General features: G+C 34.9%; 1 pseudogene; it reads right to left on the reverse strand.

Annotated features, from left to right (window-relative positions):
- Window positions 1-3,437: 3,437 nt before the first annotated feature.
- Window positions 3,438-14,555, reverse strand: part of LOC129222367 (zinc finger protein 583-like) — a 96,561-nt pseudogene continuing 85,443 nt past the window's right edge.

The following is a 14,555-nucleotide window of genomic DNA, read 5'->3' on the forward strand; positions in this document are numbered from 1 at the left end:
GCAAGTGCATCTAAATGACTAATACTGTATAGTAGAATAGCAGTAAAAAGGGGTAAAAATGGTAAATCTAATGGAAATTCTATTACATTTCTGGGTTCAATTTTGCAACTTTGGAAACCCCGTCGGGGCCGAACTAGGGCCTATGCAGTCAAACCGCTTTACCTGGACTCATACCTAGTGAGAATGGACCTATATCTAGAATTTTGTACAAATCCGTGACCCTCACCGGTCGTGACGTTTGGTTGTTAGTATGAGCCACTCCACGAAAAAGGTCAACCCTTTGTCCCGCTCGTGACGGTTCATATATTTCATTAAAAGGTAATAATTTTAAAGGGTAATGCCGAAATTTTTTCTTAAGAAATCAGACATATGTTTGTAATTTGTTAAGCAGAAAAATTTCGTTCATTAATATTTTAAAGTATTATTTTTAAGGAAATATTTGAGGCGTCACGTGTGGGAGAAAATGACCATTTTCCATGGAATGGCCCATATAGGTACGTAGAAGTCAAATGCTACAAATTCAAAAATAAAATAATAATAAAACAAATGAACTTCAGAGAGCTGATGTTTTTTCTCTAAATAACTTTTTTCTGGACAGATATCGTGGAAATTAAAGCTCTGTTCAGCAAACATAACAACGCTATCAATACTTAACAGCTATTACAGTGCCATGACAGTTTTTTTTAAAGGTGTGAGTGCCCCTGTAAACACGTTAGAATGCATGCTTTGCAATTTTTTTTTCTTTTGAAACGAATTTTTATTTTTGATGAATTTTTTTATAACGATGAGGGGGTGCAGTTCCAACATGCTTGCAGTTGCGCACTGAATGAACACTATTAAGTATGTTCTTAAAAAATGTTTGTAAATAATGAAATATAAAAATTCATCCAATTTAATATTATTTTAATACTATATATAACAAATATATATTGTATTGTAACAAAATTTTTTAAATTATTGTTAGCGTTAATCGACAACCAGTAGTTTAGTTGTTGGTAGGGATCTTGCAAAGAGTACGGACATTCCAGGATTTAATCTCAACAGGGAGTTTCGGGGCTTAGGTGAAACTTATTGAAAAATTGCTTTTGAAGAAAGAAATTTTTGGAACTGGCTAACCATCGAAAAGTTGGCTCTAGTAGTTTTTTGATACATAGTGTGAAACGTCATTCCGATAACTTGAATTAATAATCTCATTCCAAATGACACTTCCTTTACATGTTGTATTTTCACTCTCATCGTGCCAATAGAAGTACAAGGTCAAAAGGAAATCGAAAATATGAATAAAGAATTTTTTCCACATCGCGGTTTTATTTTAATAGAAATCTAATTAAAGACAGCAAAAATATTTAAAAAATTCTATAACCAGAAAACATTGCTAGACTATTTTATGACTGGCAAACACCCTGTTTTCCCGAGTTTCTTCATTGAAAAAAGTTTTCAGATTAACAATATAGAAAACCTAACACGGAGATTGTAATGATACTGATCGACGACCAATGAGAAAACCTAGCGTGATGAGCAACACTGTCAGCGAACCAATAGGCCGCGGACAAGCAGGAATGTGATACTTTATGGCATCCAAAGAGCAACGAAAGCCGGCTTATGCCGAATTCGAGAATAAAATGAAATAGCTATATGCGGTTAGCACAGTATCTGCCTGTAAGTATTTCCCTTTTCTCAGATGAAGTTTAATTTTAACAGCTCGACCCTTTCAACACCTGCAAAGAACCAGATGGGTAAAAAGCTAAGTTAAAAACTACAATCGAGAGAACGACTTAAAACTGGATTTGTTGCTCTAACGGTAGAACAACAATTGAAGTTGCTGCGAAACTCCGGTGACAAAAATCTGCTCACGATGCACATTTTCCCTACCCCTTCATATTATTCTTAGCTCTACAGAAATATGAGCCATTTTGAACACAAAGCTCTATGTGTATATTGAAATTTATAGTTAAGAGAGTATATTTAAATAGTATAAAAATGGAACATATACTTTCTGCAATCTTTCTATTGCTCGTTTATAAACGGTCCCCTTGATTTAAAAAAAAAAAAAAAAACTTATCTGAAGAAAAAAATATCATTTTTTTCTGCATTGCATATTGCTCCAACGAAGATGTGTATGCTCAGACAAATGTCTGTTTGCAGAACAAAATAACATTTCTGTGTAAAAAGGCAGCAGCATTGACCCTCTTGTCAACCAGGCATGCCTCTAGTATGCTGTTAAAAACATTGTCTGATGTTGTTTTAAACCGAATTCAAATAAACATTTTTTTTCTTTGTTCTTAAATACAACCGACATATGTAACTATTACTTTATACGTAACGATTGTACAAAAATGCTGTTTCAAAAACGAAATCTATTGCATAAAGATTATTGGCTAAATTCTAGACTGAAAAAGTAGCTTGGTGTTTTAACAAGGGAGAGTCATTTTGGCTTCTGGGACAGCAAAAGTTGTCTCTGAAAAGACTTATTACGTTTCAAGAGCGTAACTGAGTTTTGGCACTCATTTCCCGTAACTTACTTAGCGAACAAAATTGATCCCATGTCCATATTCGATTTGTTCATCAACTCATCGATTCACCAATTCTAGCTGCCAGTTACTACAACGATAGATCTTAGAAGGCAACTGTACGACCTGTGTGTTCTCAATTAACTTAAATCATAAAAAATATACTGAAGTTTCTCGAAAATGATTGTGAATAGATTCTTACTGCTTGGAGCCCAAGACAAAAACCCTATCATGGCATAAGTTTTATCAAACTCTTTGAGAACTACAATACACAGCCGTATGGGATACGATAGAAGGCCTCCTTAGAGAAAAGACAAATCTTTGTAAACTCCAACTTGAGTGAAAATCCGGTGTAAGGCAGATTTATTTTTGCTCAAACTGTAAGACGAAGTTTATTGCATCTTATTTTAAAGTAAAGTCGACACTGTAAATTCAGTTATTAACTTTACACTTCACAATAGAAGTCCAAAAAGCGAGGAGGGAAATGTTTGAATTTGGAAGTTCTATAATATGCTCATAAACAGAAAAATAAAAGAACAGGGATGCCTATGAGCTTTTTATAGAAATAAATAATATACTACCCTTTATAAATCAGCGGTACTTTAACTATTTTCTTTTCGACCGTAAGTGTATAAGCACTGTTTAATGAAACTTACAGACTGCAATATAAAATTGAATGTTCAATTCTTTAATGCCAGGGTTAAGTTCATTTAATAAATGATTCTTTTTAAGGTCAAATCAATCCTTTCGCCCATACCGGGTCAGATATTTACTGACAGTTTCAAATGAGTCCGTGGGATAAAATTGACAAAAATAAATAAATAAATAAATAAATAAATAAATAAAACAGCTTTTGCTTGTATGTTCAGTCGTTATTTCAGTACCGCTGGTTCACTTTTTCTCAGAGACACATATACCCCACTGAATCTGAACTTACTCCCCCCCCCCTCACATACATAATCCTGAAAAATTTGCTTTAAGAAAAAAATATCGGCAATGAAATGGTTTATATGTCTTTTTCTTAGATAAGCAGTAAAGTGGTCATTCAAGGTGAACCTGCACAAGAATAAGTTTATATCACGGGTTGACAAGTTTTTTTTTTTTTTTTTGACTGTCTTTGCAGAACTACTCACAAAATGCAAAATGCCGTGATCGGCTGTGTGTACTTTTATTGCATCCCATTCATTCCTTTCATCATTAAAATTACGTTTAAAGTAGTGCACGAAAACGGCGCAGAAGTCATATCGGGCAAATTCGCTTATTCTTTCAAATTGCCTGTATTGGCACTTTTTCGCCCCGTAGAAATGTTATTATAATCCTCCCTTAAAAGTCAAAACTGAGCCAGAAATTCATAATGATTTTCTCCAGGAGGTCTGCTATTATATCCTAGAAGTCCACAGTGATCTTAATGAACAATTTGCGGTAGCACAGTCATAATTTCATGAAGCTACACTCTATTCAAAATAGATTAGATCAGTTCCTCAACAAATAACATTACATAGGTATAGTTTTTACTCGGCATGACTCACGCCTGACACAGGCAGAAGATATGCCAGGAAAACATTATGGTAATTTATAAAATAAAGAAACAGTCAGTAACGTCACCGGAGAGCTTCAGCAATGTCCACATGATAGAAATAATAGATTGGTTTGATCAGCATGTGAGAGTTACTTCAATAGCCACGTGCTCTAAAAATGAAGGAATAAATGAAATCCCATGAGTGAGTTATTGATTATACATATCATAAATATATGCAGAGAGTGAGAGTATCTTGCATTCACTTTCTTCTGCGAACAGTCAACCTCGATAAAATGGCAGCCAATTACGCGTCTCTTAACGTCCGTTATCGTTAATGGAGCATGTTCGTGTAGTGTTGCGGCTGTTGCTGCTGCGGCTGCTGTTGCTGCATGGGTTCTGATTTGGCAGTTGGAGGACTCGTGTTGGGATCCGTCTCGGAGTCGGAGCTGCAACAGTTGCTGCTGTTGCTGTTAGCGCTGCCCATGCGCTGCTGCTGTTGTTGTTGCTGCTGCTGTTGCGGCTGCGGCTGCTGCGGAGGAGGCATGCCCGTCATCATACTGGCACACTGTTGTTGCATGTGAGCGTGGTGTGCCTGCTGTTGCTGCTGCTGCTGTTCAGCAGCGGATGACGAGGGGGGCATGCCGGAGCTGGAAGGGTCGTTGGGATCCTTCATTCGGCGTTCGGCCGCGGCACGACTCAACAAGTATTGAGCGGCAAACTGATGCCTGGGATCGGTGCGCATAGCCTCCATGTGGTGCAACAGGCCTAGCGGAAGAAAAATATTTCAGTTAGAGTTAAAGGGCATTAGATATTTCAGTAGAGTTAGACACCATAACATCAAATAAAAGAACGTCTTTCTTAACTTTCCATGCTTAAGTTGACATGATTTAATGGCAGTTTAGTATAGTACTGAATTTGAAGTTTTGGTATTTAAACTCTCTTTGCTTAAGTGCTAGCAGTGAAAACACTACTTCTGTGTAGCAAGTCACTGACACACGCATACTTACTTGAAAGAAGAGACATTGCCGAGCAAAAGACTGATTTCGGCCGGACCCGAATAGTCGTGGAGGTCTGGCTCGATTGTGAAGTTAGTTATTTAATTTCAGGTCGAAAAATATCATAGCTTTAAATAAATATTTGTCGCATATTGTTCGTGAGTTAATTTACAAACAAATCAATATCTAAGAAAATAAATTCAAAAAACGAAGTTAATCCTTTTACCAAACAATGAGAACATTTGATGCGATAATTATTAAAAACAAGAAGTTCCGTCTAGAACTAAACGAGCCTACTTTCCCGTATACCTATATCGACTTTCTAGTATCTGATCAATATTCTCAAAAATAGCTAAAATCGCAAATTATTTCAAACATAATTTTTTAATATCTTAAGCCGATTTCTAGGAATAAAATATACCTCACTCATCTCAAGAATTAGATGCGTAAATAAAAAAAAATGTCAAATTTGTCGCGACAAAACTTGGCAACCAAAAGACTGGAGATATATCGTCAAGTGTCCGCCAAATTGTTACACCACTTGAGTTTACATCGAAATTAACAATGATTCCCCCCCCCAAAAGGGTCAAAAGATCCCCTTAGAAACAGCCGAATGCAACCAAAAGGGGAGGTGCACAACTAGACCCCACTAGAAGTCTACGTACCAAATCTCAACTTTCTAGGACATACCGTTCTTGAGTTATGCGACATACATACGCACATACATACGTACATACAGACGTCACGAGAAAACTCGTTGTAACTAACTCGGGAGTCGTCAAAATGGATATTTCGCGTGTCTATACGTAAGTTCTTAGGCAATTATCCACATGTGGTAACTCAACATTCATTCGGGGGTGAGCAAAATGGAAATTAAGATCGATTTTTGAGTGAAATTTTTTTCGCGAATACAATACTTCCTTTTTTGTAAAAGGAAATTAAAAAAAAAAGTGAAGAGAAGCAAACGAATTCAGTTGGATCACGTGATGAGGTAAGTTCGGAACTCAGCCGGCAAGCGAACAGCTCGCGTTGTGTTCTGCATTAAAAAAATTAAAAAAAAAAACTATTGCGTATTTTTAAAAACTTTTTTCTTCTGAAGGGGGCGGAATGTTTTTACTATTACCAACTAAAATTTTAGAATTGAGTGTTCAATACTTTTCGCAGAATGGGTTTCGAAAAAAACTAAACCCAGAAAAAAAAATACAAAATAAAGGTTTTTTCGAAAATCTATAAAAAATACAAAAATTGCTCTATCTTCAAAATTTTTTCAATCATCATATTTAAAATTAAATTTCCTAAACTATAGTACAAAAAATATTCGTCTGGCGCAATTGGTTCGGGGTCTGTGAGGTTAAAAGTAGCAAAAAGTGCTAAATATAACATAAAACATTAAATAACTTTTTTCTAATTAAAATATCAAAACTCGAAGCCCGAGGTGCACATCTTCGGAAAAAATTCCACCTGTATACCAAATTTCATCTTTCTAGGCCTTATTACATGTATAGATAGAAGAAGAAGATAGATTGAATTTATTGAGAACAAGATGGAATTGCGCCTAAAACGATTCTTTTAGCGCTACAATGAAAGGTAGCGCGGGGGAAATGCAGCGAATCGGCTGGAGATTGCGTTCTGGTTTTTATAAAAAATAAAACTCCTGGATAAAATGGAGACTAAAAATGGTGATTTCGCTACATAGCTAACCTAAGAGTGTTTTCTGGCCACTTGCCGCGAACATTTTTTTTTTTTTTTTAAATTTTCAGGTCTGCCATTACGTAAAGAGTTCTTTAAAAAAACCCATTTCTTCAAAGGCCTCTAAAATATCTTAAACGAAAAAGTGGAAGTTGTCCTTTTCAGGGAACGTAGGACTCAGTGATACTAACAAACTGTAAAAAAATAAGAAATTTTAATATTGGCATTTTCGAGGAAAATTTTAAAAAATATTTTAATATTTTTTTCTAAAAAAGAATGTGGAAAAAAACTAAAGCTCATATTTTAAAATGTTGCACATTTTTTAAACAAGAAAAAATATCCTTTTAAATAAAACAAACCTCAACAAAATATATTTAACCGTTCCTGAGATAATTTTGACGATAATCCCAAGTGAGAAATCATGACAGGACCGCCATTTTTGGAAGCCTGCATCTCGGCCCCAGAATTGTTTTGCGAAAAAGAAAAAAAAAACATGTTAAAGTCAGAAAAATCCGAGACCATCAAGTTACGCCCCTTGTTGAATTGAAATTGTTTCTGCCATAAGCATTTTTGTAACTCCTACGGGGCCCCTATGGTACACAGTATCCAGGTTGCGTCCATACACACACACACACTCTCATGCATGCACACCTACACACACACACACACACTCATGCATGCACGCAGACACAAACCCACACGCATACTTACACACACCTACACACACACGCAATCATGCCTGCACACAGACACAAAAACACACACGTACATACACACAACTATACACACATACCCACACACTCATGCCTGCACACAGATACACACGCCTACACACACATACACACACACACACTCGTGATTGCGAAAAACATAATTTGAATTTAAGAAGTCAAAATTAAATTTTTTTTAATTTTTGAATTTTTTTTGTTTTTTGCGATATTTTCAAGATGCATTAAACTCGCTTTCATGTTTTTTTCTTCTTTCTCTGATGTTTACTGGGAAAGTAAGTTAAGAACGGAACCAACTTTGTTGAAACGACGCCGACGTTTCTTGCAACATTTTCATTCGAATGTTTATATTTCCTGTTATCCCCAACTGAATTATTATTATTTTTTTTTTTTACAGCAATATATTTACTGGCGCATTGAGAAATAATGTTTTGTATTGATGGTTCTAAGTTGAAAATACAGCCACTTTTGACAGTTTCACGAAAAATGCATCATTTAAAAGATATTACTTTGCGTATGTTATCTTTCTATGTAACTTAACACTCCCATTCATTAAATGTTCCGAAAACGAGGTTGGTGTGAAATCAGTGATAACAATTTACACACCAAAAATAAAATTTCAAAAACCCACTTTGTGTCCCATACTAGTGGTCAGGGCCGCAGCAGTTCATCCAGGCGAAACCGGATTGACGAACAGGCTGACCACCACTTCTCCAGCTCTATAGGCGGCAATACCAAAGATATCTTAATTCTTTGGCAATACAGTCAAAACTTGACATCTCGAATCTCCTTATCTTGAAACCCTTTCTATCTCGGGGAAAAGCAGTGTCAATGCTGCACAGAGCTAATTTTCTTATTGGAGGATGATAACTGGAAAAGTGATATTTCATTCATAGATTTTTTTTTTCGTAGCTAGTTTACAACCAAATGAAGAACACTATTATTTACGGTCGCTCTTTCTGGAGACACTAGTGTTCTCAAAAATAAAAACTAAGATAATTTTTTTAACATTTTGTCTGTTAGTTTCTATATACTTGGAACCAATGGATACAAAAGTTTTACAAATTTATCATTCAAAGTCGAAGACGCCAGGAGAGTTGATTCTCAAAATGACTCACGCTTCTTTACTCCTCGTCCTCGTTTTTACGGCCATGCTTTTTAATTTCTGATGTTTACATGTGTTCCTTGACAATTAGAAGCAAATTAACAAAAACACCGAGAAAAAGTAAAGTGTGTGCTCACCGGCTTCCTGTGTGAAGACGGTCTGGCAGACAGTGCAGGGCCACATGCGCAGGGGAGGGCCCTGCAAGGCCTGCAGTCCTGCGGTTGGGTCCTGGTGCGAGGCTATGTGCTTCCTCAGGGAACCCTCGTTCACGTACGTCTTGCCGCACAAGGGACACTGGTGGCAGCTCGTGCGACGCTTCGCTGGAAAAGAAAGAAAAAAAATAATAAAATGTTACCTCCACTAACTCGTATGCTTTATATAGTTATGACAAAAAAAGCATATATTTGGATCAAACCTAACCTGGCAGAATCATAAGGCTGTGATAAGAATCTGCGTAGCCTTCATAATGCTACCAGGTTAGGTTTACCATAACTATTAGGATTCCCGCAGGGTAGTAACTAGGGCTGGCTACTGCCTAGGATTCACTCATTACATATGTATATATGCATACACACATATCAGGAGCAACCCGAAGTGCCAGAGTTTAAATACCCGGGGATAATTTTAGACATTTTTTCTTAAAATAATAACCAGATTCTTTACGAAATCTTCAAATTCGATTTTTTTCTATCACTTCAAAATAATGTAACACAGTAATATTTCTTGCATCAAGAGCTATATCAACTTCCCTCATTCTGGGGAACCAAAAGTTAAATTAAAAAAAAAGCGACATTCATTTCTTAAGGAAAGTCCAGGTTACTAATATTATAAAAACCATTGAAGAAATTTATGATAGGTAGGGGAATGTGGGGGTAAAGTGAAGTAGTTAAGGTAACTTACTTTTTCAAAATGAAGTAATTGGAAGTTTAGTTAGTAGACACGCCTTTACGTAACAAAAAGCTTATAAGGTCTTTGGCTCAATACGGAATAGGATTCCACATAAAATGCAGTAATAATCCGAAAATCGCCATTTTTGGACTTACGTTCGTCTGGCCCTATGGTTACGATTTATTCAACATTTTTTTTTAGCGATAATAAAATATTATTGTTTAAGAATTAAAACAAAGCAAAATTCTTTATAGTAATAACTGTATAAAAAAACAGCTAGACAACACGACATGGTTTATTAAACATCGTAGTTTGGGAATGGTGGTCACGAAAGTTCTATTTCCGGCCAAGCGCAAGAAAAATATTGTAATTCGAATGGTGTTCGAATACGGGAAATGAATGACGATTTTACAAACAAGGATCCAAAATGAGGAAGAAAATCAATTCGAAATACAATGATTTCTCGTTTAGAATTTCCAATCACCATCGTAAACTTTTTAATGCGACGGCACGTACTCGGATATCTTGCGGCATTATTCCAGACCGAAGCCATGGTACCGATTTTAAAGTGCGTATAAATCAGTCAGAAATCGGCCGAAATTTGAAAACAAAAGCGATGCAATGGATGAGAATCGATGGTTGGGCGGCAAGTTCAAATGGATGACAAGTGGAAACTTACCCACAGTTGTTCCTTGCCGCTCCAGTTCCAAAGAAACTCTTAAGAATCAATGGACGGATGTGATCGGCTCATTCTATTTGCAGATATTCAATACACGTGAAAGGTTTGGAACATATCACCATGTTGAAAATAAAGAAGAATGGAACCTGATGTATAGATTGATCGGAATGTACATAATCGAAGCACCGAGTTTAATGGAGCCCGTAAAGAAATTGAATGTTTATGATGAATATCTTATGTTGTTGAAAAGGTCTCGAAGATTAATAGAAACCACCAAAATTATTTAAAGGAGAAAACATTCATCATATTTTAGAAGCTTAAAGACGACTCTCTATCTTAAAGTATGAGAATGTCTTTAAAGTCTTTACTGCCAATAGAGAAACTGCTAAAGATTTCTTAGTATATAACATGAAAAACTTCCGCTAAGATACGGAAATTGTCTGCAATCAAAAGTAGTAAATTCTCGGCGTAATTATTTCTTGCACTTGGTAAAGGTCTGGTAAGTTATAAACCACATAACCGGTTACTTCATATAATAAGCATTCCAAGATCCCAAAAAGATATTCTCACAAAACCATAAAGAAGTCTATTTTTATTATTTTCATTACATATATTTTATTTATTACTTTTATTATTTTCATTTCTTTTCCTATGGATACGGGGGAAAATAACAACGGTCTCTTCGTGATTCTTAAAAATCTTATAACTTTATTTCTCTTGCAATATGCTTATCTTTATTATCGAAATATAGATTCAGAATGGGGTTGTTTCCGAAATTTAAAAAAAATTTTTTAAGAGCATGTTTAAAAACAGAGGATTCGATCATGTTTAAAATAATTTGACAAGGTTTAATATTTCTTAGAAATTATTTCAATCAGTGCGCAGATTTAATTTCATTTTTTACGCTTCTGCACATGACATCACAAGTGATGTCATTCACTGATGCCATTAACGCAGAGCGCAATATTTAATTCGCTTCTGAATTATCATAAGCTGGAAACGCGGTAGACAGTAAGCGGAAGCATTCATCGTGCCAAAGTTCATCACTTGTGACGTCATAAAAACCACGCCTTATTTGATTAATCGGACATTTTAAAAAGTTCATTAAAAATTAAATGACTTGAAAATAAAAGATTTTCCTCGCTCCATGTTATTTTTTTCACTCATTCTAAACTTCAGTGACTAAAAGAAGTACTTTTGTCTTATGCAAACAACCCTATTGCTACATTTGTTTGAACTACATTATGATTTAGATCCATGATTCTCAAGCTGTGTCCTACGAAATTTTTCAATAACTTCAAGGAATTACTAAAAACATATGAATTAGGAAACTTTAGCACTAATTCAGACAAATCATAGACAATGTGAACCACTGTTTTAGGGATACGGCTTATATTAGAATTACACAAAAAAAAAATCACGTTGATTTTTTTTCTTAAATTATCATTAGGTCTTATTGTCGGGGAAACACGGTATTATGCTTTTTCTTCAAATTTTTTGAGTTGCGTCATTTCTGAAGTTGGGTTGCGAACATGATGGAAAGCAAAATGCATACTCACTAGTGGGCATGGCAATGCTGTTTCCAGTCTTGTGCATGATCTGCATATGTTCCATCAAGGACTCCGAGTTGACGAAGCTCTTGTGGCACATGGGGCAGGACGTGAGCAAAAGGGTTCGAGATCAGAGCTACATGCTGTAAGGGAAAAAAAATCAACAAAATCACTGAAACGTGGGAAAACAAAATCCGTTGGAATAGAAAAATGAAATTCAAGAATAGGAAATGAAAGCGATAGTCAAAGAAATTAGAGAAAGTTTGTATACAGTAAGAAAATAAACAATTGCAAAATGCACATAAATTAGAGAGGAAAAAATGATATTTACCAACACTGCGACTTTACACATATTTCAATCTGAGAAATCTATAAATTTACTAAATTTTTTCCGTTCATATTTTGACTGTATGGTTTGATTCAAGAACATTTATAGATGATGGGGCAGCTTTGTATTTTATCTATATATTTAAAAATGGATGTATGTTTTGTTGTGTGTGTGAGTATGTGTGTATGTTCCTTATACAAATCTAGTTTTAGGCGGATTTCTTCCAAATTTGGCACAAAGGTAATTTGTTGCTCAAGAATTCATATAGGCGGGTTTTTGGAATTTAAAAAAAACCCAAAGAAGTCTAATTTCATATTTTGAGTCATAAAATTGCACTTTTCTGCACGAAACGAATTTTCGTATAAGTTATGAATTAATTCTAAATGAGAAGCCCGTAAAAAATCTGCCCTAGATGAAGTTTCTCCAAAGATCAACTTTAATCGTTAAATTTGTGAACCTTGGTTCAAAGCAATTGAAAACGGTTTTTAACATATAACCACCAGGAGCTATTTTAAATGCAATCAATGCAAAACGTATCCTGAATGATGGCCGTCAATGCTGTTTAGCGATAAGCGTTAAAGCATGTTTGGCGAGAAAGCCGTAGATATAAGAAATGATGCTGTCCATCGTTTCTTAAACTGCGACCTATGAAGCCCCATGGGGGCATTGGTGCTACTTAATTTGAATGCTACAGTTGGATTACAATTTTTAAGTATTGTAAGGTTGCGTGTAATTTTTGATCAGTGTTTTTCCCGTTAATAGCAGAGAAAATGCAAACATGAGTAAGGTAATAATATTGCATTCAATATTGACGTACAATCTTCGACTGTTTCAGCATTAAACTACTTTTATTAAAACCACATTTATTTCATTCTTACAACAGAAATTTAAATTTAATGTTCTATGATCCTTATGAAACCAATTTGCAATATATATATTTTCTTTATACTATTCCTTGATTTACGTCGAATCTTTAAGTAATTCAGTTCAACTATAACCGATATCCTAATTCGGTTTAATTGAAATCGCTCCAGGCTGTCAAAGAGCAGGGGTAAAGGTACTAATAAAGAAACTAAATTGCAAAATAATCATAGTAATGCACAATAGCGCATTCGGAATTTATCTTTCAAATGGGAGGGATGTGGTCAAGGCTTTCCTTACATGTATCTATATATATATATAAATGGATCGTATGTTTGTGGGTGTGTGTGTGTGTATGTTTCTTATACAAATCCACAGTTTTAATCAAATGTCTTCCAAATTTGGCACAGAGGTAAATTATTGCTCAAGAATTCATATAGGCTGGCTTTTAGAATTTAAAAATGATCCAAAGAGGTTAAAGTTTATCTTTTTAATCACAAAAGGGCTTTTTTTCGACATAACGAATTTTCATATTGTTATGAGTTTGGTCTGAATTGAAAAGCCTGTAAAAGATGCCCTAAATGAAGTCTCTTCAAAGATTAACTGTAGTGCATTTTGGTCTTCGACGGTTCTACTTGCTTTGGTAATTCCATAGCAGTAATGGTAAAACGAAATTATAGATCAGTATTTTCCACATGAACAGCCCAGAAAATACCAAATTTATTTCGGTATCAATAATTCATTCATTATCTATGTACAAGCTTCAACAATTTAATGTTGGATGGTCCTTAAAACCAATATGCATAAGTTCTTTATACTATTCCATGATTTACGTCGGGATCTTTACATAATTCGGTGAGCTCATGGTGTATTTCATGTATTTCTGATTTAGCTTTGGCTAATGGGCAGTAATTTACTGAATATAAGTTTAATCGCTGAACTCGAACAAAGAACAGGAGTAAAAAATACTAATTTCTCAAATAAATTGCAAAATAATCATATTTGTGCGTTACTACGCACAAATCGCGTATCTGGAATTTGGTTTTTCAAGGGGGAGGGGGGGGGATGGTCATGACGTTTCTTACATGCACATTAAATTACCATACTAGGATTGCCAATGTATGCTAAAATTGAAGGTTTGTGCACCTTTTGTATCCGCAAAAACCACACGGAAATATAATTCGGTGGAACTCATACAGTTTGATAGGGTTGGAGTTTTAAGTTAGGGAAAAATGCAAATAAATATTAATTTAAATTTAAACTGTTTTAAACTGCAAAAAAATTGCTATAATGCAAAAAATTGCTAATATGAATAGAAATTATCACTGTATTAGCTTAATACTCTCTTTAACAGTATGTGGATAATGTGAAACACTTTGTATCTCACGTGTAACCGCAATGGACGATTAAGTGCTGTAAATGTATTTGAGATGTAACTATTTTCGATATAGATAGCTTTATGTTACTTGTTCGGTTGGTTTTCACTCACAAATGCAATACTTCTTGCTGCTAGGAAGGGGACTAAGAAAAATTTTTAAGAGAAAGTTTTGAGTTAAATTTATGGATCATAAAAATTTGAATCATTTAAGTTTTAATTTTTTTAGACTACGTTTCAAAACGGGAAATTCATTTCGTTTGCTTTTAAGCTGTGGATAAGGGAAACAAAATATGCAACAAGCATCTGTAAAATATAAACAAAAGTT

Source organism: Uloborus diversus, chromosome 5 (genome assembly GCF_026930045.1).
Source record: "Uloborus diversus isolate 005 chromosome 5, Udiv.v.3.1, whole genome shotgun sequence".
Lineage (NCBI taxonomy): Eukaryota > Metazoa > Arthropoda > Arachnida > Araneae > Uloboridae > Uloborus > Uloborus diversus.